Source organism: Canis lupus, chromosome 29, assembly GCF_048164855.1.
Source record: "Canis lupus baileyi chromosome 29, mCanLup2.hap1, whole genome shotgun sequence".
In the NCBI taxonomy this organism is placed as follows: domain Eukaryota; kingdom Metazoa; phylum Chordata; class Mammalia; order Carnivora; family Canidae; genus Canis; species Canis lupus.
This window is the reverse complement of record NC_132866.1, coordinates 7,575,908-7,601,234: the sequence shown is the minus strand read 5'-3', so window position 1 is coordinate 7,601,234 and position 25,327 is coordinate 7,575,908. Positions and strand designations below refer to the sequence as shown.

At 49.8% G+C, this 25,327-nt stretch overlaps 1 long non-coding RNA gene across 1 annotated transcript; it reads right to left on the bottom strand.

Annotated features, from left to right (window-relative positions):
* Nucleotides 1–10,786: 10,786 nt before the first annotated feature.
* Nucleotides 10,787–20,662, bottom strand: LOC140620731 (uncharacterized). Its single transcript, XR_012020449.1, has 3 exons — nucleotides 17,471–20,662; nucleotides 16,365–16,435; nucleotides 10,787–10,921 (listed from the first exon to the last, which is right to left on the bottom strand). It is a non-coding gene; the product is annotated as an uncharacterized lncRNA (long non-coding RNA).
* Nucleotides 20,663–25,327: the final 4,665 nt, after the last annotated feature.

The following is a 25,327-nucleotide window of genomic DNA, read 5'->3' as shown; positions in this document are numbered from 1 at the left end:
GTTGCTTTGCATCTCCTTGAGCAGATCTGCTCCAGCCTTACCAGCTTCCAGCTGACTTAGCAGAACTGGAAGCAGAGTCCTTGAGCCATCGTGCTTCCTCACAGCCCGTTCACAACTCCTCACCCCCGGGGCCACCTGGCAGCCTGCATCGCTGCGCCCCTTCTGTAGTGCCCTTACCCTGGCCAGGTGGTTGGAGAGACACCGGGGCAGGCGGAGACAAGGCTGGAGAGGTGGGCAGGGGGCTGAGCACGGAGACACCAGCACCCTAGTCAAGGATGATGGGCCAAACTGGTAGGTCAAGGTTGGGATGCTGGCACATGGGCGCTTTCCAAATACTACTCTCTGCAGGGTCGAGGCGACGTAAAGGCCCGCGGAGGAGAAGAGGCCAGTGGAGGCTGGGCGTGGACTTGGTGGGCTGTGCTGGGGTCCCTCGCTCTGGGGTGCCTTGGAGTCAGTCCAAGGAAGAGACACCCCCCCACTCCGACTCCAGTTAGGCTTTCCACAAGCCCTCTGTCTGCCAGGCCTTCTTGAGGTCCTACCTGCTGTGGAGCTCCCAGCTCTCAGCGTGGTCACATGGGGCTAGCCCAGAGGCAAGCCTTCATTTCCGGGGATCCCTGAAGCTGAGATGAGCAGGGGCAAGAGGACGGAGAATGGCTAGAAGTTGGGGTACAGGGAGCCCCCCATGCATCACAGAAGGGAAACACAGAGCCTGGGCAGGCTTTGGAGCCCTCCCACTGTATCTTCTCTATTACTGGAAGCTGTCATCACCGGGTCCCTGGGGCAGCCCCGGGAGCTCGTGACCCCTGCTGTCACACAGGTTCCAGCCCCAGGAGGGCCCGGTGCTCACCAGGGCAAGGTACTTAATGCATCTGACTGCCATCGTGAAATTCTTAACCTTATCTTTGAACTCTTGTATCTTGTGAGTGCCGTGGGCCGGAGCCTGCGTGCGGGGCAGGAGGTATGTGCAGTGGGCACGTCTGCCACCGCTCCCTGCCTTCTCACACTCACCCGGCACAGCTCCCGTAGCACCGCACCTGGCCCACCTGGCCCAACGCCCAGGAGGGCTCCTCACTTGGCTTAATGCTCTGCGGTCACTATCTTAAAGCCATAGTTCTGTCTTCCCAGCTGTGGTTTGGAGATGAGATGCGATGGGACAACAACGGGTGCCTGTGAGCAGCGGGGTGGAGGGTGGTGGTGCATGCAGTGTGTGCGTGTGCATGTGCTGCTCCTTGCCATGCTGCAAGCGTGCCACTCCAGCGGCCCCGCGGACGTGTGCAGTTCAGCCGCACTCACAGGCAGCCCTGGGTACGCACGTCATATCTGCAACCATTCTGATCAGAGCTTCTTCAGAACACACGCACGTGCACACACAAGCACGCGCATGCACACACATACTCACGCACGGGGCATTCTGAGAAACGAGAAGGACCGGGGCACTGCGTCACCCTCTCTTAGTCACATGAGGTCCCTGCATTAGCCAATCACTTCTGCCAAAATTGAAGGTGCTGAAGGACCGGGAGAGACGGCCCCCCCATAGTTCCCTCTGACTCAGCCCTTCCTGGCTCAGCAGGAAGGCGAAGGCCCAGCACGTGGGCAGAATGTGATTTCGTCAAGAAGCAAAATAGTTGAGTGTTCTCACTTTTCTGGTAAGAATGAAGTTCATGTGCGGGCAGGACCTTTGAAATAGGACATGTCGTTTCAGCGATTCCGCTTACAAGCTAAAGGCTCTTAGATCTCCATTTAAAACCGGTATTGCACAATATAAAGATGACCGGTCAAATGTGTGCCAATAATTTTAATTTTTAATTGTTCTTTATGTAGAAAATCATTAAATACAAGTAAAAACCCTATGATAAGACAAGAGAGGTAAATGTGGAAGAAATGGGGAAAGCTTTGTATTTTAGCGCCTTGAAATGGCACTGGTCCTTGCTTTTTAAATAAGAGGCCCTGCATTTTCGTTTTGCCTTGAGACCTGTGAATTATATAACATCTCTGCGTGGCCAGCTCCTGCCTATTCATCCTTCATGGTTCTGCTTAGGTGCCACTTCCTCCAGGAAGCCCTCCCTACCTCCCATCTGTGTGCTCCCACAATGAACAGTACACCTCCCATCACTGTGCTATAATTGTCTGCTTGTCTGATCAGCTCCTCAGCTTGGATGGGAGCTTCGGAACTGGATTGCCAGATTTACAACCCTATAGAGCCTTCTCTACCTATCCTCAGCATCAGCCCAGGGCCTGGAACATAACAGGGATTCCTTCCCAATTAGATGAATGAATGAATGGAAAGAGTGTGTCACATCTCAGATACGGTCCTTAGCATTTTGCACACACTGCCTGATTAGTGAATGAATGATGGCACCAAGATTTCTTAAAGGCCCTGACCGGTGAGTTTCCCCTGTGTGACCACATGTGGTGCAATAAACCCTGGGGTCTCAGCCATGACACCCATTTTGGCTGCCTCCTGTCCTTCCCCTCTTATTGTGGACATGTATGATGGCAAAACGACAGGTTCCTTGAGGGCAAGAACACTGTTTGGTTGTATCTGGGCCCCAAGGGTGGCCCAGAGTTTTGCACAGAGTCAGTACCCATGACTGTTAACAAGAATTTGTGAAAATAGCATCTAAGAGAAGACATTCTGACCAAACTGATTTAGATCCCGATGAGTCCATTCCAAACCAAGCCACAGGTCACCCAACTCTTCAGGATATACAAATGGAAGGAAGGGAAGGAAGGAAGGAAGGAAGGAAGGAAGGAAGGAAGGAAGGAAGGAAGGAAGGAAAGGAGGGAGGGAGGGAGGGAGGGAGGGAGGGAGGGAGGGAGGGAGGGAGGGAGTCTTAGTATTTTTTAAATCGCACTTCTGGGATGACCTGGGTGGCTCAGCATTTAAGCATCTGCCTTTGGCTCAGGGAGTGATCCCAGGGTCCTGGAATTGCATCCCACATTAGGATCCCTGCAGGGAGCCTGCTTCTCCCTCTGCCTGTGTCTCTGCCTCTCTCTGTCTCTCATGAATAAATAAATAAAATCTTTTTTAAAAAACACCTAAATAAATCACACTTCTGAAAAATGTCAATATCACTTTTTTTTTCCAAAGCAAAGCAACAAAAACAGAAATCAGGCATTTGGCAAGGTTGCCCCTGGACGCCGATGACAGACTGCCAATCTTCAGACACAGCTCGGCCACTGCACATTAGAGCAGTCTCGCTTTCCAGATCCAGAGCCCACATTCCCAGATGGGTCTTTGGCAAACTGTGATGCCAACGTGTTCATCTCTGGGATGGTTCCCTTTCAGCGAGTGTGGAGTAGAGACCGGCTGCTAGCTCACTAACCCCATTTCTTCCTCCTGAGCATACAGAAAGACGACATCCCAGCCTCTGCTTTGCAGTTAGATTGAGGCTCTATGACAGGGTCTTGACCAAGGAGATGCCAGCAAAAGCAATCCGTGCTGTTTACAGGGTTGGCCATAAGATCACGGACTTGGTTGTCTGCATTCCCCCTCCCCTTCCATGGCAACCACGGAGACCATGCGTGTGTTGAAAAAGATAATGTCACGGGATGGAAGGAGCCTAGATCTCTGGGTCACAGCTTGGAGGAGCATTGCCTAACCCACATCAGATGGTGACACGAGTGAGAAACAAACTGAATGGTGTTTAGCCGCCGAACATTGTCGCAGCAGCTAGCATTATTAATCCTGGCTCCCACAGAATGTCAGCTCTTGGTAGGAATGCATTCAGATGCAAGTAACTGAGGAGCCTGTCAAAGTGACATAAATACACATAAGACTGTTTTTCTGCAAAGCAGGAAGTAAGTCTTGGAACAGGCAATTAAAGAGTGGACCAGCTCCTCAAGGACACAGGCTCATCTATCTTTCTGCTCAGGCATTCTTGCTGTGGTAGCTTTTGTCCTCATGCTTGTCAGCGCAGTCACAAGAGGGCATTCCATGTGCATTCCAGGCAGCAAGAAGAGCAGAGGACAAAGGGCTAAAGAGTCATGCGAGTCAAAGGTGTCCCAACTTTTACTCTACTTCTACTCTGGCCAACTTCTACTTACACTTTATTGACCAAAATGGCATCGTATACCTGCCTGGGACCACTGATTGGCCAGTGGGAATGATGTTATTATGCCAGCCGTACTACAGCTGTGATTCGTCTCCTGGGGCTGGGGTCCGGGCTCCCACTCTGAGCTCAGGGCATCTACAAAACTGCCTGAACAAACTGCAGATCTATCGGTGAGGAGAACACAGGAGCGATAAGGGAAATTTTCAACTTTTCTCTGGGCTCCCAGGAAAGCTCTCCTTCAACATTTTGCCAAAGTCCAAAATGACTCGGCAAAATCTCAAAACACGGGCTCTATTTCTGCCCCGAGCACACACTGCATGTCTGCTTCTTTAAAAAAAATAATAAATAACCAAAAAGGAGCATTCCAGACATAAAGATAAGAAAAACATAACAAAAAAAATCTCCTTGGTTCCCAAACATTCAAGTCATACAGTCTTGCACATATTAAAAACATAAGATAAGGTCTGTAACTTTCTGGAATGTACTTCTTCATGATAATTTGTCATTCTTTATGTAAAAGACACATCACCCTGCACCAAATGTTCCTTCCCCGGAGCACTCTCTTCTTCGTGAGGATTGTGTATCCCGGGCAGCTGTCCTACCTTGGGCTTGAATGAAATCCTTTCCCTTTCTCTTTATAATGTTTGAAAAGGTTTGTTCATTTTGCACTGATAGGAGTGAAATAGAAGGTGCCCCAATGACTGGCACCCTCATATTTTTCTTTCCTTCTAGGGCATTCATTTCTCCAGAAACAGTTGCGGTTATGAGGGGCCAGAGAGACTCCTGACTGGATCCTTTGGCCTTCAAATCCATGGGTTTGGGCCTCAGCTCAGCTGACCATAGAACTCCATTTGGTCGTCTTGCCCAAGGGACTGGCTCACTTGGAGTCAAATGATGGCAAACTTGTGGTCAATAGGACGGCAGCATAATACACACTGGAGGACAGTTTTCCCAGGACCTGGCCCTCTAGGACAGCTCCTGTCTTTTCTAGGATGTCATTGATTTCCATAGACTGGTCATCAGAAATTAGCAGAGCTATTTAAAAATTAGATGCTCAATGCTCATGAAGGTGCAGTGAAATACGCTTGATCACAGGATGCCTGCAGGAGGGTGAGTTGTTGCCATACAATTGGAAAGCAATCTGGCAGCAAGTATCATGAGGCTTAAATATATTCAAACCCTTTGATCTAATAATTCCACTTCTGGGAATGTCTCCTAAGGAAATAATTTGAATACTGAAAAAGCTTTTTGCCCCAAGATATTCCTGGCAAGATTACTTATAATAGTGAAAACCTAGAAACAGCCAAAATAACCAGCCATTGGAGAACAACCATTGGAATAAAAAATATATATTTTCTATAGAATATATTCTATGAAGTGAAGGTGGGACAGATAAATGGATGGATGGATGAGTAGATAGATCAGTGATCAATAGGGTGGATAGATGGATGGATGGGTAGATACATAGGTGGATAGATAAATAGATAGATAGATTCCACTCAATGAACTATATACATTCATTAAAGATTATGACCACAAAAGGTTTACATTGCAAAAGTGTGCTTGGATAAAAGACATGAGTTAAAATAATGGGCATGATATAATTATTAGTATATGGAAAAGGCTGAAATAAAATACGCCTAAATGTAGTCCAAAGTGAGCACTGAAAGCATGGATGGTTTTTGTTCCTTCTCTCTATTTTATGCATTTAAATTTTTTCTTTTATAAGGATGCACTGTTTTACAATAAAAATTATTTTAGAAAAATATGAGGGTTGCTAAGTGAGCATGGAAATTGGATGAGGCTAAGGGACAGTTTGTTCAGCTGGGGCAGCATTTGGAGAAGTTCCCCCGCCCCGCTCTGGGCCGTTCTCTGGTGACCACAATGCTTGTTCAGCCAGTTTCAGGGTGTCTCCCCATCCCACTCCCCTGGGAGCTGTCTTCTCTCTCTCTCTCCCTCTCCAGGCCTAGCGGAGGCCCCTCCCACACTGGCTCCCCAGCTTCAACTGTGGTGCATTATAACCCTCTACAGGTACCTCCAGTTCTGGTCACCTTGATTCAACTTGGCCACACCTCAAGCTCCAAACCAACCTTGGAGGTGGTCCTCCTGCAGACAGAGTCTCGCCCTCTTCTGTTGACATCTGCCCATCCTGTTCTCAAAAGGTGGTGGCCTTTGACCACAATTGCCCCTAAATGCTGGACAACTTTTTGGGGTCCCCTATGCACCAAGGAGGGAAAAATCTCAGATTTCCTTTTATTTTACTTGAATATCCATTCAAATTAGATTCTAGGATTCATTCATATTTGTGTCCCCACTGTCATTCAGTTTTACTGCTCCATAATATCCCAATGTCTAAATACACCATAATTCATTTATCTACTTGTCTATTTCTGTTGCCAGGATGTGGGCTGTGTCCAACGTTTTAATACTAGCAATGGTGCTGCCATGAACATCCTGGTAAGACCTAGGAGAAGAATTGCTGGTATGTGAGGTATGTAAAGGCTCATTCATGAGACAATGCCAAAAATGCTTTCCAAAACAGCAATATAATTTTGGGAGAAAAAAAGAAAGTCCAAAAGGATTACACAAACTCTCTGCATTCTCAATTTTTCCGTAAATCCAAAACTGTTCTAAAACTTCACATTTTTTTTAAATTATACAGCATAATGCCCTTTTTAAAGCTAAACATGACCAAAATTAAAAATATTTTTGAGGTTATATTTAGATGTGATCAAATGAAACCAGGGGGATGATAAACAGAAGATTTATGGAAATCTGTTCCCTTGGGTTGGGGGAGGAAAGTTCTGGATGGAGGAACACAACATGGCAATTGTTGTCAGGGTTCCAGCTTTCTTGTTGGATGTTGATTAACGGGTGTTTATTAGATTAACATACAGGAAGGAAGGGAAGGAGGAAGGGACAGGGAGGGAGGCAGGGAAGAGGAAGAGGGTCTTCCGTGGGGAGCTCAGAGAGTGTCATAAACAAAGATGATACATAGTCCAGCTCTACACACCCAGGGCCCCGTTAAACAACAGGAAGGAAGGGATCTGAAAAGCATCCACACTGGCTTAAGAGGAGCAGCTTTGTCCAGTGAGTAGCTTGGGGAATGCTCAGGGAGCTTTCAGACCCAATGCCAACCCCACTGGACAGCCACACAGTGTCACCCAAGGTGAGGGTCTGCTGTCTGAGCCTCAGGTGGCAAAGCAGTTCCGCACTCAGGTTGCCTGATTTAGGATTCAGCTCTGGCATCCCCAGCCACGTCTACAGGGACCTATGTGCTCTCTCCCAAGCTCAAGTGTTCTCATCTGTAAAATGGGGAGAAGTCAGTAAGATAGTATGTGTGAAGTGCTTACGCACAGAGTAAGCACTCAGTAAATGTCTGTTATTATCACCCCCGAACCCCCGCCCCGTGTGTGTGTGTGTGTGTGTGTGTGTTCCTCACCCTCATACCTTCCTCGCACCCTGCTTCTTCTGGCCAGAACGTGACCTGCTCCAGCCAGCTGACCTGAACCTGGAGCCCAGTGGGGTCATACACCTGGGACATACTCAGCCCCTCCTTCATTCCTCAAGCCTGAGGCTCCTCAGGATGAATTGCTCTGATCTCCCGAGCATTTCTCAAGCCCTGTCCCCTCCCTAGCTGGGCCCACCTGGACCATTGCCTGCACCTGCTGCCTCCAGCTTGCCCTCCGAGGTATGACCGCATAGCACCCTGCTCAGATTCTCCAGAAGCTCCCCCTGTCCCTCTGGGATGCAGCCCTAGAGCCCTCCTTGGCACCCAGCTCCATCTGGCCTCTCCCTGCCACATGCACCCAAAGGCCAGCCCCACCCTCTCCCCAACACACCCCCTTCCTCGATTGCTGTCCCTTGGCAGATGCTTTCCCAGCAGTGTACACCCTCCTTCCCCTGGAGAGCTCTCAGTTCCCCTCCAAGGCCCCTTCCCAGGCCTTCCACCCTGGGGGGCTGCTCAGGGGGCTGCTCCCCAACCAGGATCTCTCTCGCGTCCCCTCCACCAGACTGTGAGTGCCTTGAGGGAGGGAGCCTGTGACCCCACCGCATCCCAGGGCCACACTCAGAAAGTTCCCACTGAGCACATGAATGACTTTCCTCTTTCAAGGGCAAAGATGTTTGACTCCTCACTGCAATTATATTTTCCCTTTCTTGATTCAAAACCTTGCCTGGCCAGGGAGGAGGCAAGACAAGTGGAAAACATCTGTCTGGTGGGTTGACACGGGTAGGAATGGAGGACGGAAAAAAATCTGGTGTCTCCTGTTTACCATGGACACTGAGCTTGGAAATAAAAGTGCAGCCACAGCAGGAAGGACGAGTGGAGACAGCTGCCCCGCTGGGGCCGTCTGAGGCTGGCCGGCAGATGGGGGCCGGGGGGCCAGGGGTCAGGGGGCCAGGGGTCCTCTCCGGCCACGATGGGGAAGCGCTGGTCCAGGCCGGGCAGTGTGCTCAGACTCCCTCAGGAGGATGCTCGGCACTTTTCCATCCTTTCGAGAAAGATCTCGGGCTGCATCCCTCAGTCAGGGAAGCTGGGGGCGATGTTACAATTGGTGGACAACTGTATGCTTAAAGAAGAATAGGAAAGTTCGCATAAGGACAGTTTCTGTCCTGAAATCACCTTAGAGAGAGAAAGGCAATCAAGAAGGAGACGTGGCTGTAACAGGGGCGTGGAGAGAGGGGAGCCCCGCGCCCGGCCACTGGGAACACGAACCGGCGCAGCCACTGTGGAAACAGGATGCACCGTCCTGGAACACTAAACCCAGAAACACCACGTGGTCCGTTCCACTACTGGGTATTGACCCAACACGACGCCCAAGTGCCAGCCAGCAGGTGCCCTGAGCACCAACCGACGTGCTCCCCCAGGACGCCCCTCTGCCCACGTGGCCCCCCAGAGAGCAGGGCTGGGAGACCTCGCACAGGTCAACTCTGCCATTTTACAGGTGGGAACCCAGCGAGGGGAGGAGACGTGCCCAGGGCCACCCAACCCCTCGGCCACACCAAGACCCCGAGGGGCGCCTCCCATCAGCGAGCCGGGAGCCCCGGGCCCCCCTCACTTCGGGTCAGCAGCGGCCTCCCCGCACATGCGGCCGACCAGACCGGCCGGCTCACCTCGGTGAGGGGACACCCCCAGTTGTGGCCATGCGTCCTGCTCCACGGACCGTGCCCAGGCTCTGCGCTAAAGCCCTTGGCTGGTGTCATTGCGCCGACGCTTCATAGTGATTCTGAGAAAGAAGAGTTACTCCTGGTTCGCGGGTGTAGACAGTGAAGCTCAGAGGGGTCAGTGGCCTGACCGTGGCTACTCGAGCCAGGCTGGGACCCGAGCCCAGACGCTGCAAGCACGGACCCTGCCTCCCATCCCGCCCAGGACAGGGGTGCGGCCGGGCAGCTGCGGGGGCAGGGAGGGCAGCTCTGGGTGCTGGGCACTGTCACCAGGCCCCAGCCCAGGGCCCCACTCCAGCCCAAGTCCGGCCTCCCCAGTCCTCCCAGGACCTGGGCTTCGTGCCCTCCCCTCATCTCAGGCCCAGGGAGCACGCGAAGTGCAGGAGCTGGGGCTCTCGTCAAATTGCCTGACCTCTCTGGGCCTCAGTCCTTCATCTGTAAAACGGACACTGCAATGGTCGGGATTGCACTAGGTTAGGGCCGCGGCTCCCACGGCCTCAGGTAGACAGCACGCTGGCCCCAGAGATGTCCACGTCCTGGTCTCCAGAACCTGTGACCATGTTGCCTTGGGCCGGTGGGACTGCATTCATGATCCAGACAGAGGGAGAGGGGACGGCTTGTCCGTAGGCCCCGAGTGATCACCAGGGCCCTTACACAAGGGAGGCAGGAGGGGCTCCTGGGGAGAAGCCGTGGGAACGGGGCAGAGGTCTGGTGGTGCCGGCCCCGAGCCAAGGAACATGGGCGCCTCTACCAAAGCTGGAAGCAAGGAAATGGGTTCTCCCCTGGTCCCCCGAAGGCTCCGTGGTGACCTGTCGCAGCAGCAATGGGAAACTACTGCCAGGCACTAGCGTCTCCTCATTCCCCATCGTGAGGGCCTACGTGGGCCTGCTCTTTCAGGGGCAGGGGGCCAGACACAGCCCAGGCCTGGAGCTGCCACAGGCCAGAAAGTGCCAGAAGCACCCCCAGTGCAGCCCAGTGCAGGGAAGCCAGCACTCTGCCCAGGTGCATGGAAGGTTCGGGGCTTGGAGCAGGGCAGCCTGCTCTGTTGAAGGGCAGGGACGGCTGTCGGCCCCACTGCTCCATTCCTGCCCCACGTCCTGGCCTAGAACTTGCACCCACCTCTACTGCCCCGGGGCGCCTCCTGTGCTCCCTCCTCAGCCCACCAAAGTCCCCCCAACATGGCTTTGCTCCCACACCCCACTAGCCAGGTGTTCATGCTCCTCTGGTCCCCCAAGGGCCTGTTCCTCGGTGGAGTGAGCCTTCCTCCTTATCCAGCCATCATCCACTTGACTCAACAGATAGGGGCTGGGACCAGCACCCCTCTCCCAGAGCTGTCCCTCCAGCCGGCCAGCCAACCCCCACCCAACCAGGGTCTCCAGGAGGCAGAGTTAGCCTGTCCCCATCTGGATCCCTGAGCCTTACGCACCTCCAGGCATTTAGCAAGTGCCTTGAAAGTGGTGTTGGGTGGCCGACCAGGCAGGGGTTAGGCTTGCATGTCCCCCCCCCCAACTAAGCTTCCCAGACAGATGTCCTCCCCAGGACTCCTCAGATGTGCACCTGAAAGTTGCTGCCGGGGAAGCCCCCAAAGCTGCAGAGAGGAGGTTTCCAAGCCACACCGGACATCCTCGGGCTGAGTGGGGTGGCTTCCTATATTTGTCGACACAGGATGCATGCCCCTTTCCTGGTGGCCTCGTGGGGAACTGCATCGGAAAAAACACGTGTGTTTCTCATTCCTCCCCACACTCACGAAACTTCTGACACCAGATGTGGGTTTCCCACCCATAGAGCACTTCTCTGCGACGCCAGCTGGGTGTCCTATGACTCGATTCAATTCTGACACTAACTGGAGTTGGCACAGATGCCACAAGGGAAGGGCTCAGTCCCACAAGACTGCTCCCACTCAGATGCTGATTGTGAGTCTCAGGTGCCATCTGTACTTCTGTCCTACCAGTTCTACATCAGGGTTCCCTCCACGCCCTCCCCAGGCTCCGTAATTTTCTAGAACAGCTTGCAGAACTCAGGGAAACACACTTGCCAGTTTGCTATATAGTGAAGGATATGATAAAGGACACAGATGAACATCCAGGTGGAAGAGGTGCATAGGACACGGTATGGAGAACGGGACACGGGGCATCCGCACCCTGCCCAGGCATGTCACCCTCCTAGTGTCTCTAGGGGTTCAGCAACTGGGAGCTCTCTGAAGCCCATACTAGGCTTAGGCAGTTTGTTTGAGGTAGAGCCCTGGTTGGAGAAACTTCTTGTCTTAGACTGGTCAGGTTGCTGTAACAAAACACCATAGACCAGGTGGCTTGTAAATGACAGAAATTTACTTCTCACAGTTCTGGAGCCTGGAAGTCTGAGATCAGGGCACCAACATGGTCAAGTGAAGGCTCTCCTCTGGGTCACAGACTCATTGCTGTGTCCCCACACAGGGTTGAGGGAGCTCTGTGGGGTCTCTGTTATAAGGGCAATAATATCACTCTTGAGGGTTCTTCCCTCAGGATATAATCACCTCCCAACAGCTCCACCTCCTAATACCATCACCTGGGGGGTTAGGCTTTCAACTCATGAGTGTGGTGGGACACACACCCAGACCATTACACCTCCCAGGCCGAGCAGGGTCTTGCTGCTATCTTCCGGGTTGTTGGACATGCTTCCGGCTTTTCACAGCACAGTTGTGGTGAGTTGAATAGTGACCCCAAAAAGATAGTCCATTTCCCAGAACCTGTCAATGTGATCTTATTTGGAAAACGGGTCTTCAAAGATACAATTCAAGCATCTCAAGATGAGATCATTATTCATTAGGGCAGGCCCGAAATCCAATGACAAGTGTCCTTTTAAGACACAGAAGAGGAGACACACAGAGGAGAAGGCCATGTGAGGACAGAGGCAGTGATGGGAGCGATGTGGCCACAAGCCAAAGGACGCCAGCAGCAACCAGGAGCTGGAAGAGGCAAAGAAGGATCCTCCCCTAGAGCCTCCAGATTAAGCCCAACCTTGCTGACACCTACATTTTGGACTTCTGGCTTCCAGAATTATGAGAAAATAAATTTCTATTTTTTTTAAGTCACCAAGTTTTTGGTAGTTTGTCACAGCAGCCTGAGGACACTAATATTCCAGTTTATGTAGAAAAAACTACTCTATCTGCAGTATTCTATGGTTCATTGAGGCTCCTTTGCTGGATGCTTCTGGCCTGGGGCCTTTGATGCCTATGTGCCCCCACCCCAGCTCCACCATGGGCTGAGAGGTCAACCACGATAAACCTCTGTTGGGAAGCTCTGGTGCAGAGGTGCTGGGGTCAGTAGTAACCACAGTCCCCTGGTTTTGGTGGGCCACAACATTAACGTGTTGTCTCACATTGTTAATGGTTGATTGCTCCCATTTGTTTAAGGTGATGGTTTGGAGAAAATGGCGCTGTGCCCCACTCCCGTCAGAAAGGACAGCTGGATCAGAGGGCTATGAGGTGCCAGCAATGTGTGAAAGGTTAACATGGGTACAGAGATGGTGGGTTCTGGGCCTCCGGGAAGAACTCCCCAGCCAGGACCTACTCCAGCCACCGTGAGGTATGAGTCTACACTGGCTGCGCCCAGTGAAGGTGCCATGGATCTTGCAGAGAGCAAAGTCCCCTGGACTGTGGGGATCTAACGTGGGCCCACCTGCCTCAGAACGTGTGGCCAGGTGTGCCTGTCCATCTAGCCTTCTTCCATCAGTGCTGATGCTTAAAGAAACATTGCCTGCATAAAGCTAACAATGCTGCTCCTAGATGGTAGAGCTTAGGATGACTTTTCTTCTTTCTCTCTTGTAGTTTCTGTGTGATTTAAGCTCTTTAAAATTAAAATGTATCCCTTACAAAAGGAACAAACTGGTTATTACTACTATCATTATTATTTTATTATTATTATTATTTTCATCACCTGGCACAGTTTTGAAAAATAGTTTTCCTCAGCCCAGGTCTGCATGATTTTGATTCCCTTGGCCTGGGGTGGGACTAGAGGCAGGACCCCATTGACTCTGGTGGGCAGTCCAGCTGGTGTTTCCCAAAAACCTCCCTGATGAGAGTCACCAGAGCACTTGTTCCACAAACATAGCCCCAGCTCTGACCTGTGATGCTCAGGTGAGGCTCCCATCATGGGAGGCTGGCCCGGCTGCAGAATGAATCTCCCCCAGGACCATAAGGACTGATGTCCAGCTATGCATCCTGGAGTGTGACATAGCCATGAGTCACCCACCAGAATCGAATCAAACCTAAGCTGGGAACAAGGAAGGGGGTCAGTCAGGTGGCAGCTGTGGCCAACAGAAGCCCTGTCACTCCATCTGGAAGCTTGCAGACTTCCTGCTCATTCAGATGTGGGGAAGTTTGTCCCAACTATGCATCCCAGGGGCTTTTGTGATTCTAGGGACATTTTCTTTTTTTTCTTTTTTCTTTTCTCTTTCTCTTTATCTCTTTCTTCTTCCTTCCTTCCTTCCTTCCTTCCTTCCTTCCTTCCTTCCTTCCTTCCTTCCTTCTGTTCCATGCTCCCACCTAAAGCCAATCTTTTCACTTGTGCTCTGAGTTCCATCCTCTCTCAACTACCCAAGGCATTGTTCTAGCAATTGTCACTTCTCCTTTGTATCATCAATTTATCTCTCTGTGCCAGATTATTCCCATCATTGTACAAGTGTGCCTAAATATACCTCATCTTAAATTAAGAAAAGGGAATCTTCACTCACGTGCACTCACATGCCCCTCCAGCAACTACTTCAGTCTCTGCTTCTCTTTCAACATTCTGAAGAGTCATCTCTACTTACTGTTCCCACCTCTTTTCCTTCTATCCTCTCATGAACCCATGCCAATCAGACTTTTTGTCCACGACCCCCTTGACTTTTCCCAAGATCATCAATAGCTCTATGTTGCCAAATGTAATGACCAATTCTGTCATTATTTGTATTTGACACAGTTAATCACTTCCTCCTTTTAGATGTCCTTTCTTTACTTGGCTTCTTAAACGCATTGCACCCTCCTGGTTCTCTTACAACTTTCCTTGGCCATTCTTAGTCTCCTCTGCTGGCGGTTGGTGTTCATGCTGATCTATAAATATTGGAGGACCCCAGCAATTGTCCTGGAACTGTGTTCCTCCTATCTAACTCATTGCCTTGACCTCATCTTCCCTCTCGGCGCTGTCAAGCAAACACTGATGACTCTCAAATATTTATCTTCACCTAGAATCTTTTCCCTGAACCCCAGACTTGTATGATTTTCATGTCATAGGTAAAATATTCAGAACCACACCACTGATTTCCACCCCAGAACTGTTTTTCTGCATTTTTCCTGAACTTGGTAAATGGAAACTCAACTCTTCCCATTTCTGAGACCAAAAACCTTGAGCTCATTTTTTTACTCCTCTTTCCAGTGGGACACTGTTAAATGTGTAACAGCAGGTTCTCAGCTCTGAGGGGTGGGCCATAGGGGAAGGCCCAACTTCTTGTATAAAAACTACCATCATTATCCATTTGTAGCTACAGATGTCGCAGCACTGGACACTGAGTTGAGAAGAGATGCATAGTGGCACACCACTATGTAGTATTTCCCCACAGAGTTACAAAAATGTTAATAACCTCAAGAGCATGGGTAATTGCAAAACTGGGGATCCCTGGGTGGCTCAGTGGTTAAGCGTCTGCCTTCACCTCAGGATGTGATCCTGGAGTCCCAGGATCGAGTCCCACATCAGGCTCCCTGCATGGAGCCTGCTTCTCTCTCTGCCTATGTCTCTGCCTCTCTCTCTCTGTGTCAATAAATAAATAAATAAATAAATAAATAAATAAATAAATAATCTTTAAAAATTGTAAAACTGTAATAAAATAATTAGGAAGCGATGAATTTCTAGTATTTATTTACTTTTGTCTTGTTGTTCTAGGGACATTTTCTTGAAGAATAAATGGGAACGTTTAGGAGACAATACAATAGAAGGAGCTCAACCAGGGCAAAGATTCTTGGACCCAGCTGATGATTAACCACTCTCCAAGTAAATCCATGTTCAGGAGAAGTTACAATGTGGCTTCACTGTGCACTGTTGAAGTCCAAGTCCATAGACAAGTCAACATGCCCAGCTCAAGAGCCCCAGAAATCCAAATGCTAAGGTCCCATCATGCTTGGAAAATAAAACATGTGAGCCACAACTCAGCTTACAGAGGCAAGAGACTGTGGGGTAGTGGGACCTCTGGTTCCTCCTGTAGCTTAGCTGTTGGGTACCCCCTGCTGTGGGTCATGCCCACCCAGCTACCTGCCAAGAATTGGGGTGCAGGTTTGGCAGGAGGAACTGTGGTGAAGAGACCACTGTCAGTTGGGTCCTGAGCTTAATTATTTGAGCCTAGTTTGCCCCAAAACTGAAACACTGGCCAAGGGAACCACTAAGGAGCTATCCCAAATGACTGGCCTCAATTCCAGCACCAGCCTCATAAGCTAAAATATAAACAAAAAAAATCTACAGGGGCAAACCCTCCCTTCTAAGGTAGAAGATTAAAGGTTGCCGTGAACTTAATGTGCCCCCTCAAATCTGTATATTGAAGCCCTAACCCCCATGGGATGATATTTGAAGGTGAAGTCTGGAGGAGATAATTAGGGTTTATGAGGTCATGAGAGTGGGACCCTGCTGATGGGACTGGTATCCTCATAAGAAGGGACACCAGAGCTCTCTCTCCTCCATGTGAAGACAGAGTTAGAAGCCAGGAAGAGAGCATCTGCCAGGAGGCAGCCGTGCTGCACTCTGAGTTTGGACATCCAGCCTCCAGAACTGTGAGAAACAAGTATCTATCGTTCAAGCCCCTGGCTGTGGCCCTTTGTCATGGTGGCCTGTGTAGAAAACATTATTGGGGTGTTTAACATTCTCCTTTTCCAAAAGCACTGCTGTCTGTGAGGTCACCTTATGATCAGGCCTCTGAGGAACCATATCAAGTAGAAAACCATCAATGGGCGAACACCCCTCCCCACTCCTGAGAGAACTTTGCAGAACTTCCTTCTGTGTTGGAGGGGGCATCCCTTGTTCATGCGTGAACACCAGCAGGTGCCTCTCCCATAACGCCAGTCTTGACAGGAGAATGTGAAGGGGAGGGGAGCATGATGGTTTCTAGTAGGTGAGTTAATGGAACATTCCATCCATGACATACCTGATTTCTCAGCAAGACCCAGCCAGTTTTTAAGATTTTATCAATTCCGATGGGCTTCTTAAAACATGAGCCTGTGGAAAGACAGAGGGGAATACTACTATTCACCCAGAGACTTTTCATCATTAACTTCCTCTTCTAACTGCCCAGGGCTTACCCCCAGACAATAAGCTCTCCTTGGGCCCATAAACAGTTCTTCAAGGGCCTCTGAACATCTTTATTGGTTTTCTCTGGTTATCAGTGGTGGGTGACCCCAGAGCCCCTGGGTTCTAGTCAGGGTATAGGCCTGGGGTGCAAATGTAAAGGGCACCAAAAACTCTGATCAAGAAAAATAATATTTTAATGTAATATTCTAAATAATCCAAATGAGTGCGAAACAAAAAAAAATATGATGACTAAAGTATCAAAATTTTAAATAAAAACAGGATCCTGTGGGTACAACAAAGGGTCTACTTCCCAGGCAAGGTGAGCAGGCAGCGCCAGGCTCAGAGCCAGGCTCAGGGCTCAGCGAGCTTGCCCTGTGTATTTGCCACGGCAATTATTCCCAGGGCTCGGGGCCCAAGGTCACTGCAGGCCACAGCACATCCCCTCCTCAAAGGGTCCTGGCATCTCAGCACAAGGAGAATTCTAGGGACCACCTGGTCCCAGCACTTAAACCACCTGTGGTGATGAACTAATGAAGGTTTTGTGTCTCAATTTCCAACCCGTCACAGATGGATACTTATGTAAAATACAATAAAAATAAAGTTCTAGGGCACCCAGGTGGCTCAGTCGGTGAAATGTCTGCCATCGGCTCAGGTCATGATCTCGGGGTCCTGGGATTGAGCCCTATGTTGGGCTTTCTGCTCGGGGAACAGTCTGCTTCTCCCTCTCCCTCTGCCGCTCCCCCTACTTGTGCTTTCTGACTCTCTCTCTCTCTCAAATAAATAAATACAATATTTTTTAAATAAATAAATTCCTAGAACAATGATACGGAAAAAAAGATACAAGATGCAAGCCAACTATTATATTTCATTATAATATTATATATTTTATTATATTCAACAGATCATTACTCGTTCAAATGGCTGTCATGTGTCTCAGTGTCTGCTCTAAATTTCCATACTTACTAGATCATTAACAGCCCTCACCCAGCGGGGTCCTCGGGCCACATACTGAGTAACACGGATCTGGCCCAGGCCCCCTTCTGGAGAGCAGGGGCTCCGAGCACTGGGGACCTGGTGGAGTCTGCATCTGTCCCTTCCTCACCACCCTATCCCATGGGACCAAACATGTTCCCATCTCTGTTTACAACAGATTGTTGGTTCTCAGCCTGAATTAGTGCCCAGAGGTAGTCCTGGGGACAGAAGCAGTGGGGCTGGTCCTCTGGGATGATCAAGAACTCAGAGGACTGAGGACAAAGGAAAATAAGCCACCCTCCTCCCCTGCACTGTCACCTTCTCCCTCCCCATCCAGACTCCAGACCCAAACCTGTGTCCTGCCCTCTGTGATCTCAGGGGTTTGGTAGCTCCTCCTCTGTGACCCCACCCCTGGGGCTGCTGGGCAGCTTCCCTGGGCTCAGCCTCTCAAGGGAGACCCCAAACCTCTCCTTTCCTGAACAGATGCCTGGGCAGCTTCCCTCGGCTCAGCCTCTCAAGGAAAACCCAAGCCTCTCCTTCCCTGAGCAGATGCCTAATGTTCGGCAACAAGCCTTCCTGGAGCTCCTCCTTAGGGATCAGACGCCAACAAGGGGCCAGTGATTAATAGGCTCAAAAATCCTCCAAATAATAACTGCTATCATTCGTTGGACACTGACGTGAACAGGCCATGGGCCAAGTGCTTCTAATGATGATCCAATTCAATCCTTACTACTATAAGATGGGTATTGCTATCACTTCCAATCTACAAATGAGGAACTTGAGGTTCACAGGGTTCAGGAACTTGCCTAAAGGCTCAGAGCCATGAGCAGCAGAGCTGGAATCTTATTCCATTAGGTGCAATCTCCTCCCAGAGTAAAACCGCACAGGGTCAATGAGAAGAAACCCACATGGGAAAGACAATGTGTGCCTCAGCAGGGTAGACTCATCTCCTGGCGGGAGCCCCTGTGGTCAGCCCTGCCCTTTCTTGTCACTGAGGTTCAAGCCACCCCATGCTTACTCCCCTGGGTACCAGCCTAAATCTAGAGACTCTCCCATCAGTGGGCAGGAAGGAAAGGTGGGCAAAAGGACACGAGACAGATGAGGCAAGAACCCAGACTCTGAGATGCAGGCCAGGAGCTCAGGCTTCCCTGGAAGTTAACAGGGAGCTCTGGATGACAGTTCCCAGGCAAGGAAGGGGCTGCCTACGGAGCCAGGAGGGACTGGGCAGGAGACGGAACAGCAGGCTGCTGCAGCCGTCCAAGCCCAGGGCAATGCAGTCTGAGCCAGGCCCACTTTGGGGGAGTGACAGGTCCTAACACTAAGAGACAGACAAGCAGTGGTGCCCTCTCCAGAGGTCCCTCCACCCCTTCAGCCCTTCCTGGCTTGTTTCCCCAACATAATGGGTGTGCAATCACCCTCAAAAGCCACACAGCCCCATTCCACCTGCCTGCTAAGGGGGTAACTTTCCACCAGGCATCCTCCAGCAGGGCGGCAGGGTCACAGAGGAAGCATCGAGAAAGGCAGCCTTATCAATAACATGCCAGAGCCCCTGGAGTCAGCCCCAGAGGGCGAGCATTTAGGGGAGCAAGAGCAGCGAGGACCCACCTCCGAGAACCAAGCTCCTGAGGCTGGGGCAGCCATCCCTTCGGGGCAAACACTCTTATTTTGAGAAAATCCCATGAGTCAACATCTAACATGTGGGCTGGGACCAGTAGGAATTCAACCCCTCCTCTGGGACTCAGACTGCCAGTCCCAGGCCCTCACCTCCTCCTTACGGGCCAGCCTCTCCTGGTTTCACAGTGAGTCTGTCAGGGTGGGGCCTAGGTCCTAAGGATGTGCCAGGTGGAGCTCTTGTTGGGAAATAACAGGTGGAGAGGGGTGTCTGAAAGCCTCACACGTCCTCAGCCGCAGGAGGGAGGGCAGGAGAGCCAAGGACAGGACACAGTAGAGGCGCAGGGCTTGCACATCTGTGCACAGAGCTTCCAGATGTGATACTTCATGTACTTCTCCTTAAAGATGGGCTTATTAGCCCATTTCAGAGATTTAAGAAACTGAGGCCCACAGAGATTAAGCAATGGTGACACCAGGGCACAAGTCAGAATCAGGGAGAGACGGTGCCTGGCACATGGTGGACAAAACAGTGCTAATGTAAGGAAAATACCAGACAGAAGGAAAGAAAGGCACTCCTGGTTTCCCCGGGAGCAGTGCTGGGTATGAGGAATTTCAGAGGAGCGATTCTGAGGGCTGCAAATGAAGATTAATTCACAAGTTCATTCCTGAGACGGGACTTTGCACTTACCACAATCTTCTTGTCTCCTTGGATGCAGAGACTGTTGGGACTTAGACTCAAATGGTCATCTGCTCTCCCCTCCACGTCAGCCTCCACCAGGGCCGCCTGCGGAACAGAGCACCTGCTACTTCTTTCTACAATTCACGGTGTGCCCACTGCCCTCAATGCAGGGGTGGGAGATCCAGCTGGAGCCCACTGTCTAGTGGGGGCACAGCTACCAAACAGATAGGTGCAAACGACAACAGCTATGAGAGCACCCAAACAGGAAGGTCTGACTTCATCTGGAGAGTCGGGAAGGCTCCCCAGAGACCATGGCTCAGGCTGAGGACTGAGCAGGTGTTACTCAGAAAAAGGTAGGGCCTGTGTGTGTGAGTGGGGGCTGTGTGAGCACAGGTGGGGGGTGAGCATGTGTGTGTGAGTATGAATGTGTGTGTGAGTGAGCAGGTGTGTGTGCAAGAGTGAGTAGAAGAAGTCCATGTGGATGAATGTGTATGTGTGCATGTTTGTGTGTGTGCATGTGAACAAGCATGAGTGAGTGTCAGTAGGTGTGCATTCATGTGATCATACAGATGTGCATGTGAGTGTGTATGTGAATAGTATGACTATGTGTAAATGTGTGTGAGCATGTGTCTCTGAATAAGTGTGTGTGTGTCTATGTGAGTGTGAGCATGGACAACATGTTCTCATATGTGAATGTGTTTGTGTGTATGTGAATGAGCTTGTGGATATAGGTGTGTGAGCATGTTTTTGTGTGATTGTGTTCCATGTGTATACACATGGGGTATGGACAGTGTGTTCCTATGGATGAGTGTATCTGTGTGTGTGTCTGTGTATGCATGTGTCCAAGTGTGTTTGTATGTGCATGTGTGTGGGGGCATGGTCCTGTGCGTGTCTCTATGTTTTGTGCATGTGTGTCCATGTACGTGGGTGGGTGTGGACACGTTCCTGTGTGTGAGCGTGTTTCTGTATGCACATGTGTCCATCTGTGTGGGTGAGCAGGGACTGTTTGCAGAAGGAAAAGAATGGCCAGTCTGGGGAGGGCACGGAGAGCAAAGCCCGCAGTATGAGATGAGGCCAGGCCTTGATGGCCAAGTTCACCATCACAGTGTTGGTGCCAAGCCCAAGGGAGCTGAGCAGGTGGGTGATGTGTGACATCTGCACATGAAAATGAGCTCCTCTGATGGCTTTCAGGGGCATAGGCTGCAAGAGGTGAAGTCAGGTTCTTGGTGAAATCAGCCTGGAGATTTGGCAGTCATCCCTGGGGCCCACACCAGGGGCTCCTACAGAAGTGTGTAGACGTCACCACAGCCCCATCTTCCACCTCAAAGTCTACTTGTTTTTACTAGGTTAAGCATTGCCACTTCCTCAGCTTTCCACTTGCCCCAGGATTGTTCCTCCTAAATAGGTTCTGGCATCTGCAGACTTTTTTTTTGCAGTGTCACCCCCAGTCCTGCAGCCTGCCCAGACCAGTGACTCTCACCTCCCAGATTCTAGACATCATCTTTCCATTAAACCAGCCTGAGCTCAAATGAAGACCACTCTTCACCGCTGCCTTGGTCCTGTGTTCCAGTCCAAGAGCCCAGCCGTCCCCACATGGAGCTTCTGAATCTCTCACAGAGCAGCTGAGCAGAACACAGTACTGTCTGGAAGACAGAAGGCATAGAAGACACCGAGAGTCAGAACAGGGCAAGGGCCTAATGCACAAGCTTTGGGGTGGAGTTCAAATCTACGTGGAGGGTCAAGACGCAAATTACTTCATCTCTGTTTCCTTCCTGTGAGTAGGGTGAAGGAGCCTTGCCTCAGAGCTGTGGAGAGGAGAGACATATATAAAGCAGTTAGCACGGGGTCTGGGTTTCACACACCCTGTGGCAGGCAGCCTCCTCCAGACGGCCCCCAGTGATTCTCACCTCCTGCACAGCCCTTCGCCTCCCCAGGACACAGAGATGCCGAGGAGATGGAACCAGTGGGGAGCTAGTGGCTAGTGCACCTTCCACGTCCAGGTCATAAGATACACGGAGCTTCTCACTGCTCTCTCCTGGGTCACCAGCTCTGAGGGAAGCTGGCCGCCATGTTGTGAGGACGCTCAAGCAGCCCTGGGGAGAGGTCCACGTGGAAGGACATGAGGCCTTCCAGTCACAGCTGGCGCTAGCCCTTCCACCACGTGTATAGAGCCACCTTGGAAGTCAATCCCCCAGCCCCAAACCAAATGACAGCAGCCCCGCCTGGTATCTGACTGCACCCTGATGAGAGACCTCAAGCCAGAAGCACCCAGCTCAGCCACTCCCAAATCCCCGGCCCTCGGACACTGAGTTAGTAAGTGCATATTGCTATTTTCAACCACTAGATTCAGGAGTAATTTGTTACACAGTAATAGATAATCAATGCAGCCCTACATAGCAACTATTGTTTGAGGCCATTTACTTGAAAAGAGACAGTCAAGAGCCTCTGATCACTGCGCAGCCAATTTAGGTGGTCCAGAACTCCCAGATGAGAATAAGAGAGGTGGCTCCACGGCAGCATCGAGGGAGAGGGTACAGCTGAGACATGGCTCCCTGATGTCCCTGTGCAGGAAGGAGCAGAAAGGCAGTGAATGAACTAGGAGTCTCCCAGGAGATACCCAGAGGCATGCTTCAAGCGCACTCCCAGTCAATTATAACCTATGAACAGCAGGTGCAGTGAGATTTCTAAAATAATAATTTCCCAGACTTACCACTTGGGGGGCAGCAGACCCCAGGGCTGACATGGACTGCCCTGATTTCTTCACCCACAGGACTTAGGTGTATCAGCACATCACTCAACTCTGAAGATTAAATTAAGTGAGGCATTTAAAGTATGCTCTGCAAATTATAAAGTACCTACAAATAAATATAGAAGGCCTTTTTAAAAAATATTTTATTTATTTATTCATGAGAGACACAGAGAGAGGCAGAGACATAGGCAGAGGGAGAAGCAGGATCCCTGTGGAGAGCCCGATGAGGGACTCAATTCCAGGACCCCAGCATCATGCCCTGAGCCAAAGGCAGATGCTTAACTACTGAGCCACCCAGGCGCCCTCTACCCAGTCTCAAGGCACCAGTTATCTCAGTGACAATGAAGGCTGAAACAGGACACAACATGCCAGAAGCAGGGCAAAACCAGAGACTCCATGCCCTTGCCAGAATCCAAGAACCTGGATCCTATTCCCAGCATCAGAGTTTGCCATCTGTGTGACCCTGGGCAAGTCATTGTCCTTGTTGGTAAAACCAGGACGTAGAGCTGGAAAATCTCCAAAGGCCCTTCTAATCCAAAAGTCGTATGAATCTGTGCCCTGTTCTACCTGGATAAGCATCCGGGAAGATGCCCACAAAATCACCATGAGCTAGCCAAGATTGCTTTATGTGTTTACCTTGCAATTGCTCTGCTCCTTCTACCCCATCTCCATCTGTTAGAGTATTGCCTATTACACACCTAGAGGGTGGAACAACATGATTAACAACATTAAGTAAATAGACATTGAGTTTTGTGCCCCACAGAGAATGTACCTTTTTCTCAAGTTGGTGATGGATATAAAAATTTATCACATGCTTACTTGTCCAAAAAAATAAACCGTTTAAGTTACAAAAGGCAGAAATTATACAAGCCATTTTCCAAGCCACAAAATCCCACCAAAGCTACACTGGAATGATGAAAGTCTGAATACCAAAAATACATAGACAGTTAGATGATAGACAGATAGTAGATAGAAGATAGATAGATGGATGATAGGTAGATAGATGATAGATAATAGATAGATGACAGACAATAATATATTTGAAGACTAAAATAGTCTTCCTATTGAGTTTAGAAAATAAGTAATAAATACAACAGAAAATTAGAATATGACTTGTTGAAACTCATCCCATCTCATCAAAGCACTACTTGGAGCTAAATTCTTTAATATAAATTTGCCTTCGCTATTAAAATAAAACAATAGTTTCCACTTCTGGGATGAAGCGTGAATAACTCCATGGACCATCCCCTAGTGAAACAAGCAAAGCTGGCAAAACTGCTAAAACCAAACAAACATTTAGAGTCTCTGGGAACTGTCCTAAGAGCAAATGACAAATGAAGAAACATCTATTCAAGAAAATCTACTAAAATGCAATAGGAACAGCAAGAGTCTGTGGCATTTCAGCCACTAGCACGTTTCTCTCCCTCCTGTCTCTGGCTTAGCTGGACAGAAGCTTCCCCTGGGTGGGTGTGGCCAAGAAGCAGAGTGTGTTCCTCTCTATCTCCGGAGGGACAGGCCACTAGCACTCCTCATGCCCTCCAATTCCAAGTTTAAAAAGCTAAATTCAGGGTGCCTGTGTGCACAGGGAGCCTGCTTCTCCCTCTGCCTATGCTTCTCTCTGTGTCTCTTCATGAACAAATAAATAAAATCTTTAAAATAAATAAATTTATTCTTTTTGAATAAATTTCTGGTGAGTGTGGTGGAGAGGTGGGGCTACCTCCCAGCCACCCCCAGGAGGGGCAGGCCCCAGCTCCCCTCCTGCCAGCTGGCTCCTAAGGCAGTTTCCATGGGAGAGGCAAGCTGAGAAGATGGGAAGCGCCCAGAGCTGTCCCCAGAGCTGGGCTAGAGCTCAGGGAGTGTGCCCAGGGGAGAAGGCAGTGTGTGAGAAAAAGCTCCCAAGCACCCCTGAAAGAAGGAAACGACTGTACGAAAAACAGAATGTGGGGAAGTTTAAGCCCAAGGGCACTCATGAAAACAACAGCTCCTCTTAATTAAGAGCAATCCCCTAAACCAAAAGCTAGCCAGTTCACCAGAGAGAACCAAGGGAAGGAGACAGTCGAGATGAATCCTCCTGGGCTCCAAACAAACTCAAAAGGCGCCTGAACGTAATTGGGTCAGACTGGGGAACAATTTATGCACCAGGGCATTTTTGAAAACAATTGAGCAATCAGCGATTAGTGGAAACGGGCTGGGTCCATTACCAAATGTAGCAGACAACTTAACAAAATGATCAGGACCAGACAAAGAGGGCCCTGCTGAGACCACTGCCCTCCCGGGGTGGTGGGGCTCTGCCCACGCTGTACTCTTTTGGAGGATAATGTTCCCAAATTGAACACTGTGGTGGATGCGCAACTTGGTGAATACACTAAAAACCAGTGAGTTGTACACTTCGGACAAATGTACTACATGATAGGTGAATTGCACATCTCAACAAAATTATCAATAGAGAAAAAGATAGAGAGTACACTTAGTGCGATGAGTGCCGAGAAATGTACAGAATTGTCAAATCATCATATTATACACCTGAAACCAGTATAACAGTGTATCTTCATTATACGTGAATTTAAAACACTTTTTAATAAAATAAAATTTAAAAAGATACAGAAAGTAAATGACCTACATAGTCATTTCCATATTACTTCAAGAATCCCATCTTAAGAAACATAATACAATAAAAATGAAACTAAGTGACCCGGATGGTAGAAAAGATGATGGAATTAATTAATATACTTTTTTTTTTTTGGACATCTTGCTACTCTTGTGTCTCTTTACAACAGTCTGGATTTCTGCAAAATGCTCCCACGTACTG